Source organism: Aulonocara stuartgranti (assembly GCF_965226115.1).
Source record: "Aulonocara stuartgranti genome assembly, chromosome: 9".
In the NCBI taxonomy this organism is placed as follows: Eukaryota; Metazoa; Chordata; class Actinopteri; order Cichliformes; family Cichlidae; genus Aulonocara; species Aulonocara stuartgranti.
Genome location: NC_138960.1, coordinates 31,068,443 through 31,082,553, shown reverse-complemented (window position 1 = coordinate 31,082,553; position 14,111 = coordinate 31,068,443). Strand labels below are relative to the sequence as shown.

The 14,111-nt window shown below is 40.1% G+C and overlaps 1 long non-coding RNA gene across 1 annotated transcript; it reads right to left on the bottom strand.

The window, feature by feature from the left end:
- Positions 1–5,872: 5,872 nt before the first annotated feature.
- On the bottom strand, positions 5,873–9,043 carry LOC309713823. The gene is made up of 3 exons (XR_014278696.1): positions 8,633–9,043; positions 6,108–8,480; positions 5,873–6,003 (listed from the first exon to the last, which is right to left on the bottom strand). It is a non-coding gene; the product is annotated as an uncharacterized lncRNA (long non-coding RNA).
- Between the last annotated feature and the right edge of the window lie 5,068 nt (positions 9,044–14,111).

The window sequence follows — 14,111 nt, the reverse complement described above, 5'->3', positions numbered from 1 at the left end:
CTGAATTGAAGTGATGCTGGAATTGATACCATATTTTTAGAGAGCCAATTAGAACAGGGTTGTCTGTGAATCGTAACAGGGAAACAGGAAGGGATGAAAATAATAGTGCCAAGAAGTGATACAGGAAGGTTTACCCTTCTTTGAAAAGACAACTTTACACAGGTCAGCAAAGGGTTACATTTTACTGCTTGCAAAGCTTTAAATGAACTGGTAATACGCACTCCTAGATATCTAAAGCCTGAAGAAGCTAGTTGGAAATCAAAATCGGTTTGTCTAAGCTCTTGTGCAGCTGGGTTTATGGGAAAACATTCACTTTTTTATATATTAATCTTGTACCCAGAGAAAGAGCCAAAATGTAGAAGTATTTGCATTATAGAGGATAAATGAATTGTTGGATTTGTAACATATAATAATAAGTCACCTGCATATAAAGCAACCCTATGTTCCGTACCACCACGAATAACCCCTTGAAACAGAGGCAAGGTTCTGAGAGCCACAGAGAGAGGCTCTATTGCTAAAGTGAAAAGTAAAGGTGAGAGTAAAATACTCCGAAATCAGTGTTAGTACAAACAGATGCCAGTGGCGTAGTATATAAAAGATGAATCCAAGATATAAAATTGTTACCAAAACCAAATTTCCTCAAGACTGCAAAAAGATACCCTGATTCCACTCAATCGAATGCTTTTCCAGCATCCAATGAGATCACCACCTCAGGGACGGTGCTATGATTTTTGGAGTATATTATATTAAGAAGGGACCGTATATTAAAAAAGGAATGTCTTCCTTTAATAAAGCCTGTCTGTTCGTCTGATATAATAGAAGGGAGAACTCTTTCCAAACGGGTTGCTAGCAGTTTGGATAAGATTTTAAAGTCTACATTAAGAAGGCTTATTGGTCGATAGGAGCTACAACAGGTAGGATCCTTTCCTTCTTTATGCAGTAATGAGACAGAAGCCTGTCTTAGTGTCTGAGGGAGAGAGCCTTGTTTCAGTGACTACTCAAAAACCGACAACAGCAAAGGGGCCAGTTTTCTTTTTATAAAATTCGGGGGGGGGGGGGGGGGGGGGGGGTGCGCTTATGAGGACCAGGGAACTTTCCAGACTGTAAGGATGTGATTGATGACGTAACCTCATGTAAAGTGAGGGTAGCGTCATTGTCTGCTGCTGTTGAGGTTGCGATTGTAGGGGTGTCCAATTTGTTAAGAAACTGGTTCATATCTATAAAATTAGAGGGGAACTATGATGCATACAGAGCACTATAAAATGGCTTAAAAATTTAGTTGATTTCAGTTGGATCAGAAGTCAAAATTCCTGATTCATTTTTAATTTGCAAAATTTGGCAAGATGCCGATTGGTGACGTAGCTGGTGGGCTAGCAGACGAGAGGCTTTATTACCATGTTCATAATAGTTGCCACGGGACTGTAATATCAATTGCTCTGCATCATGGGTTGACAGGCGACTGAACTCAGATTGTAGTTTAAGACACTGCTTATATATTTTAGGTTAGGGAGTTTGAGTGTGTGTCCGGTCTAGAGCTTGAATTTTGGCAGAAAGTTCATTTTGCTTAGCTTTCTTTGATTTATATAGGTGAGATGAATGGGAAATTATTTGTCCTCTGAGGTAAGTTTTAAGTGTTTCCCATAGTAGAGAATTTGAGATGTCTTCTAAAACATTCGTAGTTAAGAAACCATCAATTGCAGATGAGATATAGTCACAGAAAGCTGAATCAGGCAAGAGTAGAGAATTCAACCTCCATGGATGCTGAGGTCTATAGCTAGGGGACAATACCATAAGCAGGACTAATGGAGCATGATCAGATATAACAATTGGAATACATTCAGAGTTGCAAACTTTAGAAGCCATGGAGCCATTTATAAAAAAGTAATCGATGCGAGAATATGTGTGATGAACATTTGGAAAAAATAATATTCTCTGGCTTGGGGATTAAAAAACCTCCAATCAATGTGTCCATTTTGGGTGATAAAGTGTGAGAAAGCCCTGGACATAGCAGATGATGCTTTGGAGCCAGTGGCAGATTTGTCTAAAGCTGGGTCAATAACACAGTTTAAATCACCTCGAAGATCAGGAGGGTGCGTCTTTAAGTCAGGAATCATCCTCAAAAGATTATTAGTAAACACAGCATTTGGGGCATTGGTGCAACACAAAGTTTGGGGCATAGACGTTCACTAAGACAACTGGGTTATTCATGAGGGTCCCTACAACAATTAGATATCGTCCATTTTTGTCAGCAATCAATTTAGTAAGAGAAAAATGTATTTTATTCCTAAGTAAGATTGCCACTCCTCTGGCTCTACTATCTATGTCTGAGTGAAACATATGACCTATCCATGGAGGTTTAAGTCAATTATGATCTTTGACTCACAAATGAGTCTGCTGGAGAAAAACAACATCTCCATTGAGATGTTTTAAGTGACTGAGAACCCAAGATCTCTTTACCGGACCGTTCAAGCCTTTCACAATCCAAGACAAAAATCTAATAGTACTATCGTTGGTGCTATAACCAGCCATATATATGTTTTACTGAAATATGGTTTATGACAAAATGACCATACATGGGAACCCCCCCCCAAAAAAAAAGCAAACAAACAAATCCACATACAGCCAAGGCAAACAAAAACAGGAAAAATAACTCAGGGTGTAACAACCACATCTGTGAGCCATAGTTCCCCCCACCCACTTCTGTCCCATTTCTGAACTAAGGTGACCACAGTATATCCCCAACAACTTCAACATCCTAGCCCAAACTCCTGATACCTAGAAACTGCATACAACCTTAACTTTGGAGTAATAAGTATATATCCCATCATAAATCAAACCTTCTAGGGATCAGTGAACATTAATTCAAAATATTACCAAAGAAACATAAGAACTAGGTGTTAAGACGGTGACAACTAGTATACCATGAAATAACAGAAACATATAGTGCTTGCCTGTCTTCTCTGTAATTGTCCGATTGCCTGTAAGTCAGCAAGGATTCAAGTCACTTTACTTGCAGCTGACAGTCACTGTGGCCTTTGAGCTTCAGCTTCGTTCCTCAAGCCCTGCACGAAATTATCGGCTTCTGAAGCAGACGGAAGCCACTTTTTCTCCCCTGTGGGCAGTGTGATGCACAGTTTAGCCAGGAAGGGGAAGAGGAGGTTTAAATTCCTAGAGTTCAGTCAGTGTGTTTCCTGTTTTACTTTGAAGCTCTGTGTCTCATGTCAGTGATTCTAGTTTTGCTTCCCTTGTCTGGTCCAGCCTGATTACTCCCAGCTGTGCTCTCCTTCTGTGCCTCATTCCCTCGTTATCTCTCACTGTATTTAAGCCCTGTGTTTCTTTTGGTCAGTGTCGTAGTCTCTCCTCATGGCTTTGTTCCCCTGTGTGTCAGGTTAGCCATGTCCCAGTTTAATTTTGTTATGTTTTTCATGCTGTTCTGCAATAAAGTATTTTTTTGAGTTTAATTCCTGCATGGTGAGTTTTGCGTTTGGGTCCTTCTCCTGTCTGCGCACAACCATTTCATAGCGTGTACGCTGTGAAATGTCCATAAATTTTTCTATACATATTCTGTACAGTACATTGTTACCTGTATATACGAAATCAGTTGCTCATGTATTTAGGACCACGTTGTGTCTTCCTTTTATATTTTTATTTTCCCTTGCTGTAAGAGCTCTGTAACACTGAAATTTATTCTATTCTATTTTATACAGAACATGGCTGCAACTAGTGATGGGAAGCCTTGTGATAAACTGAAGCTTCCCATTCAAGCAGTCAACTCATGGTTTGAAGCATTGTGATGATTCATTTGCTCTACTGCGCCATCAAGTGGACGATTCAAGTGAAACAGGCTCAATGATTATAATGATGTGATGTGTAAACCTCTCAACTGAATAAATAAATTGGTCTTTATGGTTATTTATCCCGAATATTGGCTCAGTATGTCTGATACAAAAGAAAAAGGGGAAACTATCAAGACAGAGTTTTGGGGATGATTGTGTAACTGTGTAATCATGCTTATGTACATCTGAATAATGACACAAACTAGTGTGTGGCGCTTCAAATTGAATAAATAAAGAAATTACTTTTGTTCATGACACCACTAACTAAACTCTAAATATTAGTTATATTTAATATCATATTAATGTTTGTGTATAATACATTGGCAGCTTAACACAGGAATGTACATGGAAACAAAAAGGGAGGGACTTGTGATGTGAATGTGCTTGTGACTTTATAACAGTGCTCATGACACTAGGGAAAAGTTATCATTTGTTTTTACTCAAAAATAGCAGCTTTTCCACAGTGCTGGGCTTTAGACAGTTTCTCTTTTTTGAGAGGATTTCTCCTGCTTTTGAAAATACCCTTTCACAGGGCACAGATGAAGCAGGGGTTGCAAGAAAAACCACAGCAAGTTTATACAAGTTTGGATAAAGAAATTTGTGTCCAGCCCAGTACTCCAGCGGATTCTCCAGTCTGCCGATATTTGGTTCATGGAGGTATTTCTGCACTTCAGCTGTTGCATCAGCAGAAGCATTTGGGGTCTTTGTCTCCAGAACAGTGGTGTCCAAACGATGCCACAGTTTGCTACCAAACAGAATGTAAGTAACTAAATACAATATAATAATCGAAATGTGCTCATATACCTTGAGTCACAGGCTGAGAAGCTTTTGATGATGAGGCTGCTGCTGATGAGGCTGCTGATAAGGGAGCCAAGTGCTGCACAAAAGCAGCACATTCAAAAATAAGTCTCTTCTCAGCATCCATTGCTTTATTTAGGCTAAAGAAGCCTATTTTTTTGAACCTTGGATCCAGCAATGTTGCCAGTGACATGATGCTCATTGACTGCAATGTGTAGAGCGTCTCCTTTAATTGTCTCCTTAGATTCTCAACCACGGTGGAGCTCTCTGGAGTTAGGACAACTCCCATTTCCTCTTCATGTAGTGCATGGTGCAACATTGTTAGAAGTGGAATTACTTTGGATCCAGACACTCGCTTTTCCTCTGACAGCTCAGTGGTGGCATCATTAAATGGGGAGAGTATTTTAAGCCATTCTGCCATAAGGTCATACTGTTCAGAGGATAGTTGGCAAATATCAGTGTGCAGGCCAGCTAACGATGCTCCAATAGCTTCCCTGAGTTCATGAACACGTTGAAGCATTTGGAATGTGTTGTTCCAACGTGTATCCACCTCTTGAATTAACTTCAGTGCAGGCCGGCCCATTTGCTCCTGCACCTCTGTCAGCCTCTCCTAGAAAAACAGCCAACAAAACAAAATTGATTCATTCAAGCTGTGTTACTGCAGCAGCACCTTAAAGCAGTAGTGAAATAATGGAACAAACCTTAGCAGTTGTACTGCTCTTGAAATATCCCACCATCCTCCTACAGGTAGTCTGGATGTCAGACAGCGTGGTGTGTTGATCAAGAGCTGTTTTGACCATGTATGTGCCACACAATTACTGTGACGCAAACGAAGCTCCTTAGCACAAGCACCCATGTTTGCTGCTCCATCAGTCACATAACATCTAACTTTGTCTGTAATGCCCCACTCTGACATGAGCGATGCTGTTACTTGTGACAAATTGATAGCAGTATGAGCTTGAGGGAAGTGCTAAACACCTAACACTACAGAATGCAATGCAGTCAATGAAATGGCAGGTGACGGCTAGGTAAGCCTCTGTGTTAATGGAGGTCCACATATCAGATGTCAAACTAACTGCAGAAACCTTGGCCACAGTCAGTTTTTCATTTTGTTTGGACTCTTTGTATCTTTGGTCCACCATAGCTTTTCAAGCCTAAACAAATGAAAGTAAAGTACTTAATATGGAAATAAAGGCAAAATGGAAACATGCTTCATATTTTAAGATACACACCTGTCTTGTGGGGAGAACATAGTTAGGGTTCAAAACTTTAACAAGCTTCCTAAACCCACTGTCCTCCACAATAGTGAAGGGCTGGGAATCCTCTATCACCATGTTGACCAAGGCCTCATCCACATCATTCCTCTCCCCTGATACAACAAAAAAACATTAAGAAATTACATATATCAGTAAATACAACCCAAATATTAATGAATTACATGGGGAATATAATTTTTTTTTTTTTTTATTTAACCTTTATTTAACCAGGAATGTCCCGTTGAGATCAAAAACCTCTTTTTCAAGGGAGTCCTGGCCAAGAGGCAGCACATTTCAAAACAAATACATACGAACAAACAAAGTTAAAATTACACAAAACAATTACACATTATTGAGGCAGTCTGTAGGCCTTTGAGTTTAGTTTTAAAAACATTTAAAGACAACAGTTCAGTCAGTTTCCAGTCTTTCTGTAACAGGTTCCACAAAAAAGGCGCAGAGTGGACAAAGGCTTTCTTACCCACCTCTGTGCGGACAAGGGGAACAGACAGCAGCAGCTGATCATTTGAACGCAAGGAGTAAGAACCACTATTTGTCCTTGTGACCAAAGTACAAATATAAGGAGGCAGCAATCCAAGCATAGCTTTGTAAATAAAAGTGTACCAATGCCCCTGTCTTCTAATGGCCAAAGAAGGCCATTTTACTCTTAAGTACAAGTCACAGTGATGGGTCAGATATCTACAGTTGGTAATAAACCTCAAGGAAGCATGATACATCGTGTCCAATATTAGAAGACATGAAGAAGAGTTCATATACAGAATGTCACCATAATCTAACACAGATAAAAAGGTTGCAGTGACAAGACGTTTTTTTACTGCAAAAGAAAAACACTGTTTATTACGGAAGAAAAAACGAAGTTTAAGTCTCAGTTTCTTTACAAGTCTCTCTATATGTGGTTTAAAGGTGAAGGAGTCATCAATCCAGACACCAAGGTATTTATATTCATGAACTATCTCTATGACATTTCCTTCAAGGGTGGACACCACTGGAATAGGCTCCGGGACCTTCTTTGACTTAGAAAACAACATTAGCTTAGTCTTGTCAGCATTGAGAACTAATTTTAGCTGAATAAGTGAATGCTGGAAAGCAACAAAGGCTTTCTGTAGGGTTTCAATGGCCTGAGCAAGAGATGATCCATAACAGTAAATAACTGTGTCGTCAGCATAAAAATGCAAATTTGTGTCTGAGACATTTTGACCCAAGTCATTGATATATAAAAGGAACAGAAGGGGACCCAAAACTGAGCCCTGTGGCAACCCCTTGTGGACAGCAACAAATTTAGAACAAAGACCTTCAAGTTTAATGCACTGGGTTCTATTATTCAGATAATTTGAGAACCACGCTATTGCATGTTCTGACAATCCAAGGCTGAGCAGTCTGCTTTTTAGGACAGCTAACAACAGGCATCTGCTGTGATGTTCACAATTCTGATGCAGTCTCACATATATCAGTACTGATAAATGATCAGAATTATAATATTTCTGACTGCCTGAGGCTAAATTGAACCAAATCAGGACTTTGAGAACCGGAATCGAATGGATTATATCAGTGATGATACCCAGCCCTAGTGAGCAGCGTAGGCCCGACAGAAGTGGATGTAGCTGTGGGTAATAAGAAAAGATGAAAACAACTATTGATAACTTTTTTGTTAATATAAGGCCTGATCCGTCTGAAATTCATAGCCAGTGCTCTGACACGGTGCCATCAATCTTTGAATGCTGAAAAAGCACAGTATCCAGAAAACACATTATATGTTGCAATAAATGCACTGCCCAAATGTCCCCTCTCCCCACTGCCTTTCAGCAGCATGCAGTACAGTTAGTTAATAATTTAGAAATGAATGTTGTCTGTATGGACTGCAATTCCCCCCCAAAAAAGTGCACATGTAGCACTGCGGTGTTAAGCGATGCGGTTGAAAAATTTGAGTGTGCCTAACTTTTGTGCCGGTGTGCGTAAATTGTTCAAGTTAGGCACACTGGTGTGCCCATGGCAAAAAGTTAGTCTAGAGCCCTGCCAATAGCTGTAGAAAATGCTAACATTGTTATCTTTTTACAAAAAGAAATGCTAAACATGAGGTTTTTGGACAAAGTTTGTGTTCTCCATTCTTTAAGCACTGTTTCGAGCACCATTTAAGCACCGGCACAGTTTCAAAAGTACCGGTTTGGCACTAAACGATACCCATCCCTACGTAACAGTAGCTACAGTCATCTTTATGCTGTTGAGGCTAAAACTTGATGCTACGAGCTCAATCATCATTGCTAGAAGGCATCATTTAGAATATCTAGTAATAAAGGAGCATTAACTGTTAGCAAGGCTCTCTGCTTTCTCTGTAAAAACTTGCACTGTGAAGTCCAGGGTTGTTCACATTTCATGCAGTGCTGAAGACACTGGTGTTGCAATCATAATGTCCGTTGCCTGGTGGCATCGACCAGCCAAACAGGTGAGGTGAGTTGTGGAGGATCCATTGAGGTTCAGGCACAACATTGCCCACAGCATCAGGATAGTGGGCCTGATTATTTGCACCCTTTCTCATGAAGTTGATGTCCAGTTGCTCGCTGAGTGAGGACGCTCCCTGAAACAGAATCACAGACAGATACACAGTCAGTAAAACCACAATAGATTTCTTCTTTGAAATTATAATCAATACATTTCATCAAATGAAATTAATTACCCAGGTAATGACTGAATTGAAAACAGTTCCGTTTAATAATTGGAGATACTTACATGAAGCGGGACGCCCTGATTGAGATGCTAAGAATCTGGACTGAACACGGAATAAATTTAATGAGTACAATGTACCCAAAATTCAAAATGAATTCAGTTTCTAATGTTCTAGTAACTTCGAAAAAGATTCACCTGTTTGTAGGTCAGTGGACAAGAGTTTTTATCTGGCTGTCTGAGAACAGCCCCCCGGTCCTTCCTTTGAGCACCTTGGCCTTTGCTTCATTCTCACACCTAGCACTTGTTGCAGTGTGTTTCCCATTCTGGTTTCTCTGGACAGCAAAACTCTGTTCCTCCTCTATGACAGAGCAGGAAACTGCTTTAGCAGTCTCAAAGATGTTGTTCTTCATCTTCTTAGCAAGAGCTTCCTCAGCCCAAGCAGCAAGTTCTTCCAAAGGAAGACTCCCTTCAAGGATGCTGCCAGAAATCCACAAGTGTGTGAGGTAGAAAGACAGAGGGCAAGTAAGCGCAAGTCAGTATGCTCCACATTTGTCATCATGGTTACTGATATTATCTCATCTTCCTAAGATTCTAAATTTTGGGTTTACTTTTATTGGTCCCAAGTCTGATGTTGAGAGTAAAGCCTAAAGAAAAATAAGTTATTGTCAGCTTTTCTACTCTCTGCTCTGTGACTACAGAGTCTTGAAATAAAACATGCAATGTTATTAAATCTTCCCCTTACTAAACACCTGAAGTCAGCTCAACTAAAGTGTAGGATGCTGCTGATGGCCATGTAAGTTTGTACCAGGGTTGTATTGCAATCTGTCAGGGAATGTTACAGATGCAGCATGGAGGCTGGAAGCTCCCAGTTTGAATCATGACTATGCCCCCCCACCCAGATTCTAAATAAACGAAGAGAATACACAGATGTGCCCAAGATTCTGAAAGAGCAGCAGATTCCCTTCCCAGCTCGGCTTAAGGTGAAATATACTGATAAAACAAAAATTTAGAACATGGCAGCTGAAGCCACTGAAGACATGTCTAGTAGAGGTAATGCTGTGAAAGTCGTTCAATCACCAGAAACCGCTCTGGAACTGAAGCAGCTAACCTGGAGCAAGGTGGGCAGAGAACCAACGAGCGCAGTGCTGAACAAGAAGCGAGATCCTGGCTGCAAAGAAAAATTCAGAGCCTTCAGGAGGATGGCACCTTCTCCCTCAGGAAACTGAGGTTTACCCACACTGTTTTACTTAAGTCTACTTTATTCGGTTTATGGTGCACAATACATAAATAAAAGAATGCTCTCTACGGTGAGGCCTAAGCCATCGAGAGCCTCCTTCATAGACTGATGAGGAAGTTGGCTCTCGAGGTGAAGCAGGGTCCATTTCAGGGACCTCTACCTTGGAAGTAGTGATGGGTCGTTCGCGAACGAAATGGCTCTTAGAGCCGACTCTTTGACGTGAACGACGCGAGCCGGCTCCTTATCGCGAGCCGTCACGTGGGTTTTTTTTTTTTTTTTTCCCCCCCCTTTCTCTCAGCCTCTCTCTCGCACTTTTTTTCCGCTTCACTCTGCACGCGAGCCTTGTGCTTTACGCTGGGCAGAGGGGGGAGGGGCGGTAGTTACACTCAGTAGCACAGGAACAGAGCCAGAGAGAGAGAAAGAGAGGCAGGGACAACAACATTAGAAAGGTATAGTAATCATCCACAACTATTTTCGGTTGCAGATGATAAAGGATTGAGAAAGTTTATTCATGCAGGTCCATATGACAGAGAATATGCATGTTCTTTTAGTTTTCATATTATAATTTATATTTAATTGTGTTGTGGTTTGCAGTGTTTTGTGTTCTTTTCACTTTAAATTTGTGAAAGGAAAAAGCTGAAAATTTAAATAGTTAAAACTTGAAATGTGAATAGTTTATTTTTGTATTATATGATTTATTTATTACATTTTATGTGGAGTGAATAAATAAAAGTATATTTACGGTGGCCCCTAGAGACAAAGCACATACAAACTTCAAATCACGTACGAACTCTGAAGCATGTACAAACTCCAAAACACGTAAAAACACGTACAAACTCCAAAACACGTAAAAACTCAGAAGCACATAAAAACTCAGAAGCACATAAAAACTCAAAACACGTACAAAAGACAACAGAAGTGCTCCAGGATGCTGGGCGCAGTGTTGAGCCTTTGTTATCTTGTGGCTACACAAGCCAGCAAGTACCAACGACCGGATTTGGTGTGTGGTAATAACAGGTAAATGAACTTTTTTTAAAATTATTTGAATATATATATGAGTGCCTGTGTATAAATACACAAACAATACACACATGCTTTCAATTGTGTAATTTAAGTGATCTAGTAGCTCTGCTTTGGAAGTTCAGTTCATGCTAGAAATGTGTTTTGGAGTTTGTACGTGTTTTGTCTCTAGGGGCCACCGCATATATTTATATATAAACATATATAAATAAAACCACTTTTTTTTACGTTAGTAATTCCTTTTGTGCATAATTTTATATTATTGTTAATAATAAATTAATTAAAGCAACAAAACAACCTGAAGAGCCGGTTCGGAGTCGAAAGAGCCGGCTCTTTTTAGTGAGCCGAACCGAAAGAGCCGGATCTCTAAAAAGAGCCGGAAATCCCATCACTACTTGGAAGTTAAGATCTTATTTTGATTTTTGTTCCTTTGCTTGCTCACAAAGCCAATGATGATCATGACTGGGAAGCCCACCAGCAACCACGTGCCCTGCAACGTTGTGTTTTTCAACAACAGCAAACTTTATTTATATTGCCCATTTAAAAACCAGTGGTATACCAAAGTGCTTAACATAGGAGAGTCAAATGTAAGTAATAGAGAGAGATGAAGGCATGGCAAAGTACCAAAGGAGAGACAAGAGAAATACATAAAAGCATAATAGAATAATATGTGTAAAAGATAAGAGTTAAGAACATTTTAAATCTCCTGAATCTAAACAAACAAATTCAAACTGAAAACAGATTAATGAATACATTATTAACTGAGTGAATGTGGATTGATATTGTTTATTTAGGAATTAGATGATGATAATATGCCAGAGATGGCCAACCCAGTCTAACACAGTATATCTGAAACTATGACAGAAAGGAAGTCATGCTCAAATATTTCGAGTTTATCATCTAAATGTTACAGCAAAACTTCAGCTACAGTGCCGTCCACCTCTGAAGACATGTGCTTACATCATGATGAGTTAGGACTGATTGTTTCAGACTGCAGAACCATTTTCTCAAGATTCTTTAGATCAACCACTTCATACTATGACTATACTATAGACTATTGTGGCAGAACATAGAAAGATAGACGTCTAAAGTCGGTAAAATATTTGGATGTTCAGTCTGTCAGATTTTGAGGCACATGGAAAGTTCAGTTTTGCAGGTGGTAGATTTGTGTTTTATTTCCAGCTTCTCATGCACAAGACACATCATATTCTAAAACATGGTGTTCTCTCTCATTTCCCAGTGTTACACTTGGCTCAAAAGTTGCAACATAAAAAAGGAGATGAATACCAGAGTATGGGTGAGAAGAGGTTTTATCTTAAAATGGAATAGCAGGTTGGCTAAAAGACAAGGCAAAGACAAGTGAGCTCCCTGGGAAGCTTGCCTCAGGTATGCTTTTATCCATACCTGACTAGGTGTGGCCAATTAGCACCAGCTGAACACTGAGCAGATTAGAAGCTGCAAAGGGACGTAAGACCTCCTCCCTTAAAAGGGTTCCTCTAGGACCCCTAAATTTATTAAAAGCCCCTCTGAAGCCTTCAGGTCCTTGACCCACAAACCTGGAATAACAGAAGCACAGTGTTCACATTATAGTTTGCATCCCTAAGCATGAGGATTTGAAGTTGCCACACTGAACACACAAAAAGTAACATGTGACCAACACAAAGGAGCACAACAGTCACAAACCCAAAATGATTACCTGATCTGCTACAACACAAAACCAAAAGTAGCAACAAATAATCACAAGTGAACTGTTGTCTCCACCACACAAACAGTCACAAGTGGCGTTATACCACAACAAGTTACTTTAATCCAAAAAGTTCAGAAAATCAAGCACACTAGTGACCAACCACAAAATGGAGAGCTATGGCCACACAATGATCACATCAAGGGTGGCTCAGCACCCCACAGTGTTATTGCCATCACCTGGCCAACAACACTCACAAGGGATCCAACAAAATATACATATTCCCCACAACACTAAAAGTCACAGCACAAAACACTCAACTCACAAGGATCTCATTAGCATCCATCAACACTGACATATGCACACACATGGTGTACACACAATGCCAACTTCAAAATGGTCTACCTGCCTCAGCCACAAGACCATAATCATGAATGGTCTCAAACCTCCTACCAAGTTTGGTGCAACTGATTTACTAGCCTAAAACACTAAAAACAACAAAACCCTAACTTTACCTACCCTAGTCTTCAGTGGTGTACCAGGCTCGAGGCAACTTTAAAGGCGAACTCGAGAGCAGGCAGCAGACCAGAGATATAGTCTCCTACCAAACTCTGAAGCGTACCCCCCACCCAGGATAGCCACCAAACACAATAAACTAAAACAATAAAGCAAAACAAGTGCTTTGATGGAAGGGCAGCACAGCCACCCAGCTGAAACACACTGACTAAAGGGACGTTACTCAATCACAGTGAGCACCTTCACTCACCCACTTAAAAGCAATACAAAAAAACTGATATTCAATCTCCACTAAAATGTCCAAATATCCTGGACGAGCCGCCACTTATGTTACGACCCGCCTCAAAAGCCGCAACATACAAAAGGAGATGAACACCAGAGTATGGGTGAGAAGAGGTTTTATCTTAAAATGGCATACAAAGCAAAGACAAGTGAGCTCCCTGGGAAGCTTGCCTCAGGTATGCTTTTATCCACACCTGACTAGGTGTGGCCAATTAGCACCACCTGAACACACTGAGTAGATTAGAGGCTACAGAGGGACGTAACACCCAGAAAGTATTTTTTTTAAATGTAAAAAATATATTTACAGTATCCACAGATTTTACAAAATTCTAATATTTCTAAAATCCACAGTTTTTAAGATAAAAGGCCTAAAATTCACCTTGTGTCTTTCATTTACTGAAAGAGACTAAGTCTGACAGATTATTTGAATTACATGAGTTTAAACAAAAATTGTCGTGGTCCTGGGTCGTTAGACCCAGTGTTTTGTGTTCAGTATTAGTATTGTCTTGTGTTTTGGGTTCATTCTTGTTTTCTTAGTTCCTTGGGTTTTGGTTCTTGTATTTAGTGTTTCTGATATCCCTACCTGTGTCCTCTCCCGGTGTTCTCTTTGTATCTCTGAGTTTGTGTCTCAAAACAGTTTCCGGTTTTACATTGAAGGTCTGTGTCTCGTTATGCCCATTAGTTTCAGCTGTGTCCACCCCGCGTGTCATTTCCTCATTGCCTGGTGTGTATTTATAGTGTGTGTTTGCCTCTTTTTGTTGTCACTCTGTCTGTTTAATTTGATAAACCTCTGTGGCTCTCTG